The sequence below is a fragment of the Polypterus senegalus genome, chromosome 8 (genome assembly GCF_016835505.1).
Source record: "Polypterus senegalus isolate Bchr_013 chromosome 8, ASM1683550v1, whole genome shotgun sequence".
Taxonomy (NCBI): Eukaryota; Metazoa; Chordata; class Cladistia; order Polypteriformes; family Polypteridae; genus Polypterus; species Polypterus senegalus.
In genome coordinates, this window is record NC_053161.1 from 182,942,694 (window position 1) to 182,959,669 (window position 16,976).

General features: G+C 38.8%; 1 protein-coding gene across 3 annotated transcripts in view; it reads right to left on the reverse strand.

Annotated features, from left to right (window-relative positions):
- The window catches only part of LOC120533527 (zinc finger protein 239-like), a 304,582-nt gene that overhangs the window by 118,285 nt on the left and 169,321 nt on the right, over positions 1-16,976 (reverse strand). Inside the window, exon 1 of one of the 3 annotated variants that reach the window (XM_039760457.1) lies at positions 15,321-15,519. The exons of the other annotated variants lie outside the window; for them this stretch is intronic. The gene's annotated coding sequence lies outside the window, so the exon portion shown is untranslated. Of the gene's footprint in view, positions 1-15,320; positions 15,520-16,976 lie in introns of those variants that run through there. 3 annotated transcript variants of the gene reach the window in all.

Sequence of the window (16,976 nt, forward strand, 5' to 3'; positions counted from 1 at the left end):
TCTTGTTATCTTTTTTGTTGAATAGTCTCTAGTAAAATTGAAAGCATCAAAGTTAAAAGCTTTTAAAAACAACAAAATATTTCAATTAAGGTCATAATAGAAATCTTTTTTTTTTGAACACCACTCTATACTTTCATTTTGTATTGAATGAGTATGGATTGTGGAACTTCAAATGCAAATTTAGAACACATGGAGGGTGAGAAGCAAATGTGCTCTCTCGCTGCTATAAATGTCACGTTAGATCTTAGTCAAGTCAAGTCAACTTTATTTATAAAGCACTTTACCTACAACAGCCGCTGACTAAAGTGCTGAACATAGACTAAAATACATTTTAAACAAAAACAAAATAATAAATAAGTAGATAAAATACAATAACTAAAACAAATGAAAACATAGTAAAAAACAACTAAACAGAGTTAACACAGAGTAACATCAACTGCTCACACAGGATCAAACGCCAAACCAAAAAGGTAAGTCTTAATAGCAGACTTAAAAATGGGCAGCGAGGAGGCCTGTGGATCGGCAGTGAATTTCAGAGCCTTGGAGCCACAACGTAAAAAGCCCTATCCCCCCTGAGCTTTCGCTGAGTCCTAGGCACATCCAGAAGCAGCTGACCAGCTGATCTGAGTGAGCGGGAAGGAGAGTGCATATGCAGCAGCTCAGCGAGATAGGGCGGAGCAAGCCCATTTAAGGACTTAAAAACAAATAAAAGAATCTTAAAATGAACTCTAAACTGAACAGGCAGCCAGTGCAGTGAGGATAATACAGGAGTAATGTGCTCATTCTTTCGTGTGCCAGCTAAAAGGAGTTCAGCAGCATTTTGCACCAGCTGCAGTTGAGACAGAGTGGACTGGCTAACACCAACATACAACGAATTACAATAGTCCAATCGGGTTGTAATGAAGGCGTGGATTACTGTTGTAAATTGATCTTTGGAAAGAATGTTTTTTTTATCTTTGCCAAACATCTTAGCTGAAAAAAAACAGATTTCACCACCGCACTGATCTGACCGTCCAGTCTAAAATTCTCATCTATCCTAAAACCCAAATTTGTAATAACAGGCTTACCAGATTGTGCAAGGAGACCCAAATCCACAGGAGCAGAAGTAAAAATAGACCCACTGGTGCCCCCAGGACCAAAAACTATAACCTCTGTCTTATTTTCATTAAAATTTAAAAAGTTCACTGCCATCCAAGCTTTCACCTCTCCTAGGCACATAAACATTGTTTGTATAGAGTAAGCATCCTTGTGTTTGAGGGGTACATAAACCTTAGTATCATCTGCATAACAATGGAAAGCAATTTTATGCTTTCTAAGAATAGAACCAAGAGGTAGGAGATACAAAGAAAATAGCAAAGGACCAAGTATGGAGCCTTGCGGAACCCCACACGATAGTGAAGCAGACGAAGATCTAAATTCATCTAGCCTCACTGAAAAAGTTCTTCGAGTCAAGTATGACTTAAACCACGCCAAGGCAGTACCACGAACGCCCACACAGTGCTCCAGACGAGATAATAAAATACTATGATCTATAGTATCAAAGGCAGCCGTTAAATCGAGCAGAACTAAAATCACATAATCCCCTGAGTCTGTTGCCAAAAGGATATCATTAAAAATCTTCAGTAATGCGGTTTCTTAGCCAAATATGTTCCTTATATGTGTGAGTAAAGAATGCTGATGAGATATGAAACATAACCAGTAGTCAATGTGCATTACATACTACTCTTTATGGTACATACATTTGTAAATCACACTCTGAAGGAGTCAGTGCCTCACCAGCCATGAACCTCACCGCACGTCACTGCACTGTTGATGGCACTGATGCTGTTTGAAGACATTTGTAATGAGTTCCGCAGCACACACTTTTACTCGCATTGGATTTTGGAAATCAACAATACGTATTGGCTACAGATCTGAAAATCACTGACTACTAAAAATGTTTAATGAGGAGTGTCTTGCACACATGTTGTATTGTTGTGATGACCATCGGCTTTGTTAACTCTAACATGTGGCATCTCTCAGCCTCTCTGACATGATCGACATGGGGTAGAACAGAAGCTGCATAGTTACAATACATGTGCTGCCTTAAGACAAAAATGCTCATCACTTTATGTAGACTAGACTCCACATATATGGAATCGTCCCGTATTTGAGAATGAAATTGTGCGTCCCGTGGTCTTGGCCCCCAAGGGATGTGGCCCCCGCTGCAGTATGCATCCCTTATTTTTTTGTATTAGAAGTGGTAACCCTACCTGTGACTCACGTAGACTTTTCATTGCTCTGTGCGGTTTTGGCTGTCTTTCTATATATAATCCACCAAGACACCCGACCACGGTGGGGGGGTGTGTGTGTACAAAGTGCAGGAGCATCTAAGAAGACGCATGTTTGTCGCGGATGCAAATTGCTGTATGTAGCGTGTAAAACAGTTTGCTATGAGCAACAGTTTCGTCAATGACATTTCTCCAAAAAAACCCGACTGACAGAAACAAACAGTTACCTGAAGCAGGAATTTCTATAACATTGAAAGAAGTGTTGTTTCCATGAAATACATTTGAAGCGGCAGCCATGGAGGGCAAAAGAATAGTCAACGTGGCTCACAGCTAGGTTTGGACCGGAGCACAGACCAAAGCGAGTGAGTATGTGTTTGATGAGCTGTTTGATTTGGCGGGCAGTGGTCTGAGGTGCGTTCCTGAGCACGTGGGAGGAGGGGTAGAGTTTGTGGACGGGGCTTTGTTGTTCCTTTCGCATGGTTTTTCATGGTGGATGCGGTTGGTGTCGAAACCGAAAAGAGTAATGAAAAGAGAACGTGGCTTAGACGTGCATGTGGACTCCTAGCACAGACGAAAGGGGCTAACTGGGTGGTCGGTGAGTTTTTGCGTCCGGGCACATGGGCAGGCAGTGTGAATGCCTAGAGAGCGAGGGTAGACGCGGGTCGGTGAAAAAGGATTGTTGGTGGCCAGGAAAACGTCTTCCGTGATCCTGCAGGAGCATCTAAGAAGACGCATGTTTGTCGCGGATGCGAATTGCTGTATGTACTGTGTAAAACATTTTGCTATGGTGCAAGCGGTCATGCGTTGTAACCGAAAACTCAGTTTTTAAAGACTGCTTACTTCATTGTGTTTTAACCTCACTTGTAAAGGATTGTTTTAAAGATCCCATGAGATACCCCTCGCAAACCGTTTCACACGCTGTATATGGCAATTCACCTCCACGAGAAACATGCCTTATGAACAGTCAACGTAGCTCGGAGGTGCATGACATGAACATGACATTAACCTGACCTGCACCGCATGTGGCCTCCACGACAGACGAATATAAATGACGCCACTTTTTCTGTGTCCTTGAGTCCGACTTGGTGGGCGTGGCCCCGCGAGTTGTCGTCGTATGCAATGGTCTTGGAGTTGGTGGGCGTGGCTCCTTCCAGCGTGCCCCATAGGTGTCTCACTTGTCGGCGGCTTAGTGAATCCACGCCCCTTCCGGCGTGCTTTTCATGGTTGTCTTGCCTTAGTGAATTATATATATAGATACGTATAGCTTTTTGTAAGTACATCGTATTATAATGGATACGTATAGCTTTTTGTAAGTACATCGTATTGCTGAAAAGGCAATAAGGATTTTCATTTTTAGTTGCAATATGACAATCGTAATCTCATGGTTTAAATGTGAAAGTCACAGCATTTTCCGTATTTGGGATAATGGATGTATTTATTTCATAGGGCGGCACGGTGGCACAGTGGTATTGCTGCTGCCTCGCAGTTAGGAGACTTGGGTTCGCTTCCCGGGTCCTCCCTGCGTGGAGTTTGCATGTTTTCCCCGTGTCTGCGTGGGTTTCCTCCGGGCCTTCCAGTTTCCTCCCACAGTCCAAAGATATGCAGGTTAGGTGGACTGGCGATTCTGAATTGGCCCTAGTGTGTATTTATGTGTGTTCTGCAGTGGGTTGGCACCATGCCCGGGATTGGTTCCTGCCTTGTGCCCTGTATTGGCTGGGATTGGCTCCAGCAGACCCCTGTGTTCGGATTCAGCGGGTTGGAAAACGGATGGATGGATGGATATATTTCATAACACCCTATTAGCATTTGGTGGTGTGTTTCTTTGAACATTTGTTTACATTTTTTATCTTCAAGAGTGAACGGCATGCTAATAATTAAGGAAAACGATATAATCGAGGTGTCGAATCAGGAATAGAATTAGGAGTGCACGTCTGACACTTGATGGGTGTAAAGTGTGCCCTCAAAAGCCCTCAGTATTTTTTATTATGTTGATATCAGATTACATCATTACAAAAATTTTTCCATAATAAAGTTAACAAATATATAATAATAAAGGCTAAATTATTATTTCAAAAAAGCGAGATACACATAATAGCATTACACATTTTTAATGAAGCAGATCAGAATCTTACATGTTTTAATAATTTTAGTGTGTTTTCCATTTTTAAAAGCTATTTCTAGCATATTAATGTCCATAGAGAAAGATGTAACAGAGGGTCTAACATTCTGAACTTTACACTTATGAATAGGAACTTTACGAAGCAAGGAAACCATAGTTACTGCATTTTCTAACATTTAGTCTTCAAAACTGTATACAGAAGAAGAACAAGAATTAAACATTGAGAGATTGTTTTGTCATTCAAGACAGTAACAGAAATAAATCTTTATAAAACATTTTGGAATAGATGCAGAAGTAAAAGAAATGTAAGAGGGGATTTGTGTTCATTTGTACATAAACTACATTCTGGCGATATATTAATGTCATAATTATCAATTAATTTGTTAGTTGGCTACTATTTATTAATAATTTTGAAATGGATTTCTTTATCCTTCTTTGGCAGAAAAAATTCTATGGCAGAAAACAGGCAATTTTAAAATTTATGATGTCCAAAGCCAGCAGAGAAGTGTGGTGTGCGTCTGATGTGGCACAATGACAGGCTGGGCACCTGCTGTTGTCATTTGTCATTAGCTTATCATTTAAGCTGATGGTTTAGGAGGAGTAAAAACACATTTAACTGAATATAATGGAGAAGGCTTGCTCCTTAGAAATAACTTCTTTCTTATTGCTACAGTTAGAAGTACAATACCCCTTCATTTTATTTATTTTTTTTTCTTGACCCTACAGGATTCCCGATGGTAACCAGCCTTCCAAGTGGCTGAACAGATGCTGGTGTACCCAAATTCTGAGACACAACTGGATGTTCTTTTCTTGTGCTTTAAAGATTTCCAGCTCGAGATGATGTGCAGTTCATGTTAGATTTGCTATTTCTACAGGTAAGACTACTGAGGCTTTCAGTTTCAGAAGTAATTTGTGCATAATTCCTGCAAAGCCTCCCCATATTTATTACTTGATCTGTAATATTTTGCTGCCTTGAATACTGTACTCTATGTCAGCTCACTCTGTCCAGTAGCTAACACAGCTTTTTAATTTTAGACAGGAAAGCCTAGGAGTGTGAATCCTCACAAACACAGAGACTGAGGTGCATTAGTACCACCAGTCACTATATAGCGATGCTGTTCTGTTTTGCAAAATAACATTTATTTACTTAAGTTACTGTGCTTTGTTGTTGGATTTTGAAAGAACCGAGACTTAATTTTAAATTAAAACAAAACTAAGGCAGGAGAGAAAAACAAATTTGTTTTCATGTAAGTGATGACACCTGAGCAAATCACATTAGAAGTTCAGATATACAGAGATTGTAACACAATGTCTACTGTATGCATAATGTAAAAGAAAAAAAATGACGCTACATATAATGACAGTTAAGTTGTGTTTCTTTCAAAATCCAACAAAAAAACACAGTAATTATTATTATTATTTGGATGGTTTACTTTGGTAATAATTAATCTGCTGGTGTACCAAGCAAGGAGGCAGAACAAGAAGTAAAGGTACACTTTATTAATGTTTCAACTCAGAAAGTGAACATTGTTTATGTTTTTAACAGTTACAGTGAAGTAGAAGAGTCTTGTCGTGTTATGCAGCAGCAGTTAAAGAAGAAGGAAGGAGAGATGTGTGCCATGTTGAAGTAGTGGCTGGTCCTCCTGCCCGTTCTTCTAGAATCCTCCTTCTTAACCTCTGCTCTGATCTGCTGTGCCTTTGCCAAGTGATCACGAAGTATTGGCCTTTTTATTTTCCCCCCAACATCAGAAAACTGTCAATCTCATTGCACTGGCTACCTGTCTCACATAGAATTGATTTTAAGGTTCTATTAAATATATAGAAGGTTATGAATATTTTAGACCCTGCCTGTAGTTTGAAGTGTGTGCTCCCAACATTTCTTTTCTTAAACATTGCTTTTCTTTTAATTCCAAGATCAACCACAAAAACTGTCAGCTTTCTGTACTCATGCAACAAAATCTGGGATGCTTTTCCAATAGAGAAGTTCCAGGATACAATTGTTGAGCATTTCAAAAAATTTCAACGAGCCCACTTTTCTAATTTGGCTATTTCTTAATTTCTTTCATTGGTTGTAATAGATAAGAAATGGTACAGTATACAGTTTGTAAGCTCTGCACTGGGCACTAACTTCTGCTGTTTTTCTCATTTTCTATTTCAAGTTTATTGCAGAGGTGCCCTCCATGCGTCTGCACTGTCTGTTACATCACCTCAAACTGCCTGTGATGCCAGAGAAAACAAAGTTCATAAGATGTTCAGAAATGGAATTGTGATTGAACTGAGACGGCCACAATTATGTATGCTGCGATGCGCAGAGGGGGTTTGTGCGGGCATTGGCTTGGGACTCCCAGCGGTTTATTATCTCCAACATCCTTGACAAACTTTCAGACTTCTTTGTCCCCAGCCATTTGACCAGGCAGTGTATTTATTATGAACGACAAGAACCCATCCATTTGCTTATTTACTTTTATAATGCCTTCAATTTTCTTTACAACTGTATATTTTTGTAGAGCAATTTGAGCTACACTTGTAAGCAACGGTGTATATATATATATACTTTGTATATACACACATATATATACACACATATATATACATATATATATATACACATATATATGTATATATATATATATATATATATATATATATATATATATATATATATATATATATATATATATATATATATATATATATATATATATATATATATATATATATATATATATATATATATATATATATATATATATATATAGCTGATTACCGATTGGCTTCGCTCACTAAATGCAAGGGAAAAAAATAAAATGTAGTCTATAAGTTATTAAATAGTAAAACATTAACGTTTTAAGAAGTAAAGATAGATTGAGCACTACTAGAGTGATTTCGGCTAAACTACATTTTAAAGACAGTATAACACAACAGGTAAATAGTACTAACAGCAGCTAAAATGTATATGGATCATCTCTCGGTAGTAGATCCCTTTTGAAAGGCGCTACACGATGACTGTGGTATAGACATTACATTTTCTATGTGAACGTCCAAATTTCTGCCTGTGGTAATAATATTAGTTTGCCGCGGTGTAGAAAAGGGGTCCCGTGTTTGCAGTTGTCTGGGCTACCGCTCAGGGGAAGGAGTAAAAAATTAAAAGTGCTTTCTTTCATTTAAGGCAGAAGCGCAGTCAGCGTCTCAAAGGCCGGCACAGCTACACACACGCCGGTTAAACTACATTTTAAAGACGGTATAACACAACAGGTAAGTAGTACTAACAGCAGCTAAAATGTATATGGATCATCTCTCGGTAGCAGATCCTTTTGAAAGGCGCTACACGACGGCTGCGGTATAGAAATTACATTTTCAATGTGAACGTCCACATTTCTGCCTGTGGTAATGTGCCTTACCGGCATTACCAGCAATTAAAGAAAATTAGTTTTGTGTCCTCTGCAGTGTTAAGAGAGAAAGGCTGTATTTTGGGATAAAAGGAAAAAAGGTGTAAAGAAAGGAAACTTAACTTTTTCTTTTACAAAGTGTAGAGAGACGTCTTCGCTGACGATATGATTGCCTTTTGGGGAGCCTCACGGCGGGTCTCGTGTAGACTGGAGAGACAGCCCTGCCATTAACCGGCCGGGATGGCACTGTCGCTTCTCTGGTCCTGTGCGTGTCTTCCGCAACCCGGCACTTAAACATTTTTCTCGCACTTTCGCTGAGTTTGTGCCAAGCACTAGTGTATCCCTGACCATCTCATCTTCGTTTGCATAAGCACAGCACTTCACCCACGAATCGTTTGCATAAGCACAGTCCTTCACCCGTGAATATTTAGCGGCAGTGTTTCTATTGGATTGCCGCTGACGGACGGCCTTATATTGGCAGGCACTAAATTACAAACGCCAGCAGCAGCCTGTCTATGAACTTAATTTAAACTTTAGGTTTACACTGTGCTTTGTTTCCGAAGTAGCAGCACTCATGAATATGGTTGTACTATATATGTCACTCTCTTGCTTCTTATTGTTTCGCTGCATTCTCAATTATATAATGCATGTTTTCTTCAGCGCTTTTTGGAGCTCTTCCTGGTTTTCTACGTACTGCGTGATTACGTGGAAGGCGTGATGATATCAAACGAAACTCCATCCCCCACGGCTTTCGAGCTCAACTCCATTACAGTAAATGGAGAAAAACAGCTTCTAGTTATGACCATTACGCGTAGAATTTCGAAATGAAACCTGCCCAACTTTTGTAAGGAAGCTGTAAGGAATGAACCTGCCAAATTTCAGCCTTCCACCCACACGGGAAGTTGGAGAATTAGTGGTGAGTGAGTGATTGAGTGAGTGAGGGCTTTGCCTTTTATTAGTATATATATATATATATATATATATATATAATTCTTTTCTTTTGTTGAACCAATGGCCTTATACTCTTGATTCCTTCAGCATCTGACCTGATCACACAATTGAGAATGAATTAAAGAATTTTAACAAGTGGACTGTCACAGTTAACACTAAGGACTGGAACAGTCAGCACCATGTCATGCAAAACAGTGTTTATTTTTTATTTTGTTGAAAAGGACCATTTATTTATATAAAACTGGTTGGCTAAATTAGGTTTTGTAAACCTGAAACAAATGGCAATTGTATAAATAACAATTAATATCTAAATATATTTTTAAATAAACACAATTTGCCCATAGAAGGAAACTGCAACAATAGATCAAAAGGGGACTTTATATAATTTATTAAGTGAGTGGAAAAATAAAAACACTACATACTTGTATAAATATATATAAATGACAAAAGTGTCATTTAAATTAATACAGGTAGACATGGAAACCAGGTTTTCTGATGAAAAAACAATAACATTTAAAACAGTATCGTTTACATACAACAGATTTTGGAGAATCATTTAAATGCAATTATTTATATCCATTTATACACTAATAATGGCAATTATTTAAAAAATAATTATTATTATTATTAAATAATTGCTCCCATATAAGTAAAATTTCTCAGGCTGCCTTCTTCTACCTCTGAAACATTTCTAGACTTCGTTCTGTTCTTATACAACAACAGTATGAAGTATCATTAATGCCGAGTCACCTCACGCATAGATAGATTACTGGAATGTTATTCTATCTGACATCGCACAAAAACGTATCCATCGCTTACAACTTATTGAAAATTCTGCTGCTGGATAATAACCTGCTGTTCTAAATCCACTGAACATATTACACCGATTCTCTCTCAACTTCACTGGCTCCCTGTTCACTACTGAATACAATATTAAATACCACTCTGAACATATAAAGCTCTCCATAACCTGATTGATCTCCTACAGACTTACACTCCTCTCGCTCACTCAGATCCTCATCTGCAGCTGTACTTTCTGCACCACACGTCAAACTCTGTTCTATTAAGGTTAAGGTAATTCGTCTCTCTTGATTGTCTATTTCTACTCTTAACCCCTTCCGTAAAACTAAAGCTTTGCTAGGACATAATAATTGCTTAACAAAGTGTTCCGTAAAAGTGCACTACATTAATACTCTAATAACTAATCTTAGTGCACGTAAAATATCTAGGCAGTGCGGCATAAACACTAATAATTTAATTACAATTATTACTTTAGATGAACAATATATTAAAACTATAAAAAAGATTAAAGATTAAATAAAAATACACACAGGCGCTAAAAAATAACTTAGTTTCTTTCCAAATACCAATAACTGACATAGAATTCAGCTTTGCTCCTCCGAAACTTTAAATATGGCGTTTTTTATCAACGATCTCCGGATTACACTTTTAGGGGAAAGAAGGGTGGCAGCTTAGCTAACATTTACTCAAGCCGACTAAAGTATAAAGATGTCAGCTTTGGCAAATTCAAGTCATTTGAGTATCTCGCCGTTGTTATTCATGGAGATTCTCACATTTTAGTATTATCCGTGTATACTAAATTTAACGCATCTTTCTTTGAGGAATTCTCAGACTTAATATCAATTATAATTATGAACTATGACACACTCTTAATAGTCGGCAACTTTAACTTTCATATCTATAATCAGTGTGACCAAAAAGTAAAAGAATTCATGAACCTCCTGGACTCGTTTGATTTGAGACAGCTCGTTAGTCAGCCTACACATAAAGCAGGTCATACTTTAGACTTAGTGATTACTAAAGAACTTAAAGTTGATGTAAAGCATATCATTGATATTGGTCTATCAGACCATTTTCTTTAACTATTTAATATAGAAGTATTGATAGAAAACATTCATGAGAAGCATATTGTTAAAAAATGCTTCTTTGATTCATCAGCAGCTTTAAAACTTACAAACATTCTAAGCAATCAGTCCATTTATAGTGCTATGATAGCGAGGTAATGTAAATAGTAAGGTGGAAAAATTAATACTAAGGTGAGAGCTGCCGTTGACATAGTTGCACCTGAAAAGACAGTTAAAAAATCTTCTAGCATTGTTATACCATGGAAGACCCAAAGAGTGTCTGATTTAAAGAGAACATGCCGTAGAGCTGAGCGTAAATGGAGGAAAACTAAACTAACTATCCACTATGAAATATTAAAAGTTAAAATAACAGAATACAATAACACTGTCCATCTTGAGAGGCACTGCTGTTTCTCTAAGATTATAAATAACAATGCTAGTAATCCCAGAGTCTTATTCTCTATGATGATTGTCTGCTAAACCCAGGTAACACAAAGGAATGCCTCCAAAAAATACTTCCAGTGAAACCTGTGAGGCTATTGCTGTATTTTTCAATCAAAAAATTAATGATATTAGAAATAATATAGTATATCTCCCCAACACTGCAGATCCTCTTAAGCCCCAGTACTCTGTTATAAACAAATTAAATTCTTTCACCAGGATAGATTTACCTGATTTACATAAAATAATCTCTCAACTGAAACCCTCCACCTGCATCCTTGACCCAATACCAACAAGTTTTTTCAAAGAAGTATCGGGCGTGCTAATTGATAATATTCTTGACATAGTAAACTCGTCATTAGATACGGGGGTCTTCCCAGACTGTCTTAAGACTGCTGTAGTTAAACCCCTACTCAAGAAAAATAATCTTGACCCCTCTGCTCTTGAAAATTTTAGACCCATTTCTAACCTGCCTTTCTTAAGTAAAATTCTAGAGAAGGCAGTCATTATGCAGCTAAATGACCACCTCAATAAACCTGCTATTCTTGATAAATTTCAGTCAGGTTTTAGAACAAATCACAGCACAGAAACTGCACTCATTAAAGTAGTAAATGACTTGCGGGTAAATGCAGACAGAGGCCATTTATCTGTTCTCATCCTCTTAGATCTGAGTGCCACATTTGACACCATTGATCACAATATTCTTAGAAATCGCCTTAGTCAATGGGTGGGCCTCTCTGGCAGTGTCTTAAATTGGTTTGAATCCTACCTGGCAGGTAGAAAATTCTTTGTTAGTTGTGGTAATTACAACTCAAAGACACATGATATCCGATATGGTGTTCCACAAGGCTCTATCCTGGGTCCGCTGCTCTTCTCAATCTACATGCTTCCGTTAGGTCAGATTATCTCAGGTTACAATGTGAGCTACCACAGCTATGCTGATGACACACAGCTGTACTTATTAATAGCACCTGATGACATAGACGTTGTAAATTCACTAACACAATGTCTTACTTGTGTTTCTAAATGGATGAATAGTAATTTTTTCAAGCTAAATAAAGAAAACAGAAATTGTAATGATTGGCAATAATGGATATAATGAGGTTATTAGAAATAAACTTGATGCATTAGGATTAAAAGTCAAGACAGAGGTAAAGAATTTAGGGGTAACTGTTGACTGTAACCTATATTTTAAATTGTATATTAATCAGATCACTAGGACAGCAGTTTTTCACTTAAGAAACATATCCAAAGTTAGACCTCTTATATCATTGAAAGATGCTGAGAAATTAGTTCACGCTTTTGTTTTCAGTCGACTAGATTACTGTAACGCACTCCTCTCAGGACTACCCAAAAAAGACATAAATCGTTTGCAACGAGTGCAGAATGCAGCTGCTAGAATCCTAACTAGGAAAAGAAAATCTGAGCACATCTCTCCAGTTTTGATGTCACTACACTGGTTACCTGTGTCATTCAGAATTGACTTTAAAATTCTGCTTATGGTTTATAAAGCCTTAAATAATCTCACTCCATCTTATATATCAGAGTGTCTGACACCATATATACCAAATCGTAAACTTAGATCCTCAAATGAGTGTCTGATTAGAATTCCAAGAGCTAAACTTAAAAGAAGTGGTGAGGCGGCCTTCTGCTGTTATGCACCTAAAATCTGGAATAGCCTGCCAATAGAAATTCGCCAGGCTGATACAGTGGAGCACTTTAAAACACTGCTGAAAACACATTACTTTAACATGGCCTTCTCATAACTTCACTTTAATTTAATCCTGATACTCTGTATATTCAATTTATTATCATAACTATTCATGGTGGCTCTAAAATCCGTACTGACCCCTACTCGATCTTCTGTGTCTTTTCCTGGTTTTCTATGGTGGTGACCTGCACCACCACCACCTACTCAAAGCACCATGATGTCCCTGCATTGATGGATTAAAAGCCAGAAGTCCATGTGACCGTCATCAAGTCTTTTCAAGAGAACCCTAAATACAAAGAGGACTGTTTCATTTATGTGAGGTAGAATGCCCAGAGGGGCTGGGAGGTCTCATGGTCTGGAAGCCCTGCAGATTTTATTTTTCTCTCCAGCCATCTGGAGTTTGTTTTTTGTTTTTCTGTCCTCCTGGCCATTGGACCTTACTTTTATTCTATGTTAATTAGTGTGGTCTTATTTTAATTCTTACTTTGTCTTTTTTTTTCCATATTCTTCATCATGTAAAGCACTTTGAGTTACATTATTTGTATGAAAATGTGCTATATAAATAAATGTTGCTGTTGTTCTATGGGAGCTCGAGCGTCTCTCCTAGTACTCCTCAACTTGGGAATTCTCTTCCCTCTCATATTCACCAGCTCGATTCAATAACACATTTTAAAACTTCCCTCAAAACTTATCTTATCAAACTGGCATACCAATTGTGAATTTTCTAACTGCCAGTTATCTTTGTCTGTCTTTCTTTTAACAGTGAAATGATACCCTCAATGACAAAAATAAACAATTTTATTGTATTGTATACAAATTGTTTTAAAAATTTCTGAAAACATTTCACATTCCTCTCTCAATCTCTCTCTCTCTCTCTCTCACACACACACACACACACAATGTGGTTACTTAAATATACTGTATACAGAATAGGATCTAAAATCCTTGAAACAGAACTGTCTTATATAGCTTTTTGTGTTGTCGCTCTGTAATTTGAGAGTATTCAGTCTGGCAATATGGTGCAGCCTTAGTGTGTGAAAGACAGACACAACTAAAGACATGAGCATAAAATGATGGTTGTCAATTTTAAAGTGTGGTTCCTCAATGTACTCCTTGAGAAAAAACACATCATCTGAAGCAATATCAGCCAGAACAAACTGATTGATCAAAGATCCACTGACAGTTTGCCCTAATATCAACTGTTGGGTAACACGCTCAGCTACTTTGACCACCTTCACTGTACCCTCAGAAGGAATCATCAAACCTCCTTTGTTTTTTAATGTGAGTGAGTGGTAGCTTTGATCATATGATGCCAGTACAGCATCTGTTACCAAACTAGCACGGCACACATCACAGGACAGCTTTCTCAAAATCCTGTCTAAGGGCTACCCTCCCACTGCTTCCTGAGGTGGATTTCTTTAGGAAACCTTCAAAGTTTGAGGAATGTTAACAGCTAGTTACTGACTAAATACATTTAACCAAAACGGTGTTTGGAGGCTCACTTGAGCACATAAATGCATAGCTTTGCTATCTTAGCTTGGCGTAGCTAAAGTAAAGATTATAAAACGGGATTTTCTAATAGCCAAATATAACCGAAACAATTGTTCAGCCTTACCTATGAAATATAATCCCCAATGATCTGGTTTGGTGCATACAGCGGTTTGTACAATTCCAAGCAGCACATGCGTTAGGCATCTTTATCCATTACTTCGCTCCACAGCAGTGCCACTCGAAATATGGCGGCGACGTTGACGTACGATGCTGCTGGTCACTCGGCGTCTAGTAATTCTATCTCAACGCTCGTTGCCGGCCAGATTCGCGCGCAAGCGTATTGACAGACTACGTCATCGCACACTTTACGGTGCTGCCCAATCTGTTTAACGCATGCGTGAACACTTTACGGCATGTTAGGTTTTCAATATGTCTGCGCGCACGATCCAGTAAGCACGTGGATCGGGTAGTGGCGGGGTGGAAGGCTGAGTGTTCGACCTGCAGCCGGATACAATTGAGAAGTAACGCTGACTTTGCACTCTTAGTGTAAATAATAAGAAGGAACAACCCAGTTAACCAGAAATGACGTGGCTCTCGACGATGCAAATGCAATTCATGTTTTTAAGTTACGCAGTACTTTAATGAACGTTACATCTCATCATTGATTTCATTTCGTGTGTGTAACAAATCAACGGTTGCCTCGCGCTTCTCTCCAAATCATAACAGAGTCCGCAGGCACCACCGACCGGCTGGCAAAACAGAGAGACACGGGTGGTCAGTCCGGGGCACGTGCACGTGGCCGATGGGTGGGGTATTTTACATTCTTTCACTAACTTAGTTTCAAGGCCAAAGAAGGCACCGCGGATTAAAGAAACCCCGATCAGCATCGAGCTTCCATTTTTAAAAAAGCCGGCAGTGCATCGAGCCGTAGATGTGCGTAGTAGAAATGAGCAGCAGCGCGGAGTGTACAGACATTAAAAAAGTTAAACATGTGAAGAGTAGAGCGGGCACTCCGATGAGGGTCTCTGACGACTGGCTACCCAATGCTCTCATCTTTTTCTCGTATGTGGCGCAAGTACGTACCTGTCCCGTGTGGCTCAACCCGCGTCTTCCACTCGACTGACCAGCATGTCCGTATGGCCCCTTTGTTGGCCTCTGTCTCTGATCAGAGGATGTCACACATCAGCCTGACGAATTTAAACAGCTGTGCGTCTCGAGTCAGCGCTCTGCTCTCCAGGGGGCTTCATTTTCACCCCCACCAGTCTGTCTGCCAGTATCAAATATCCACACGTCTTACCAAAGCAGAAACAGTCATAAAGCTAACAAAATATAAAAATAAAGAAATAAAAAGATATACAGATGTTCAGAAGGGAACAATAATAAAATACATAAATATCCATCCAGTTACTAAATCAAGGCAGGTTTGTGGGGCCGCTGGAGCAAATTCCAGCAGACATCGAGCACAGGGCAGGAAGACCCCCTGGTGTCACACGCACACACACACAGGCCACATTAACACACCAATTCATCTCTCCTGCATACCTTTAGACTGTGAGAGAAAGCAGATCCATCTGGAAAAAACCCACAGTAACACGGGGAGAACATGCAAACTCCATGTAGAGAGAAGTTAGAGCTCCAATCCCAGCCTCATGTTGTGAGCTGCCCTTATATAGATATATAAATATTCACATATACATTAGCATAACTGTACAATTAACTATAGGTAAGTATAAATAACACACATGAGCAATCCATGTCATTTTACACCCATTTTGTTTCCTTCTCTCGCTTTCTGCATAAACTGCTCTCTCTGCCATCTGGTCTTCCTTTCTCACCAGAATGGCCAGTTTGATTTTGTCGTCCAGTGTTTGACCATCAACAGGACCACACAGACATGTTGGTCAGTGGAGTGGAAGACATGGATTGAGCCACTCGGCACAGGTACACACTTGTGCCATATAGGAGAAGAAGAAGAGAGCGCTGGGCAGCCAGTCATCAGAGACCCTCATCAGAGTGCTCGCTCCGCTCTTCATATCCCCATGTTTAACTTTTTTAATGTCATTTCTACCTTGTAACTGTCCATGTGATGGCTCCACATCTGCAGCTCAGTGTGGTACCAGCTTTCTTGTGGATGCAGCTTGGGGTTTCTTTAATCCACTGTGCCTACCTTGGCTTTGTCTATCTATCTGTCATTTTTTCGGTCCTGGTATGGTGGTGTTAAACCTGCGTGTCATCTCCTGGTCCTTTTCCTGTTTATCACAGTAATCTTCGGTCACTTATGTGTCTCATCCCATCCTGTTGTTCTCATTCTTAATTGTGCTTAACTTTTTAATGAAACCCCTAGCTTGATGCCCACCACCTGAATCTGTTAGAACAATAAAATGCAAGAATCCATGACAAATTATTCGAAAATGTTATCTAGTAAACCGCTAGCTAATAGTCATTAACTTTCTTTACATCCAAGTTAACTAACTGAACACTCAGTAGCTTGTATGTTAACTTTGTCTTCTTTTTCTAGATTTTGAGCACACTAAGCCATGTCTGATCTGAATTGGTTTGCCCCCTAAGCTTCTGCTGGTGTGCCAGGGTGGTTTCTTTTCATAGATAGATAGATAGATAGACACTTTATTAATACCAAGTGGAAATTCATATACTCCAGCATGCTGATAATAAACAATATTAAAGAGTGATAAAAATGCAGGTATAGCAGACAATAACTTTGTATAATGTTAATGTTTA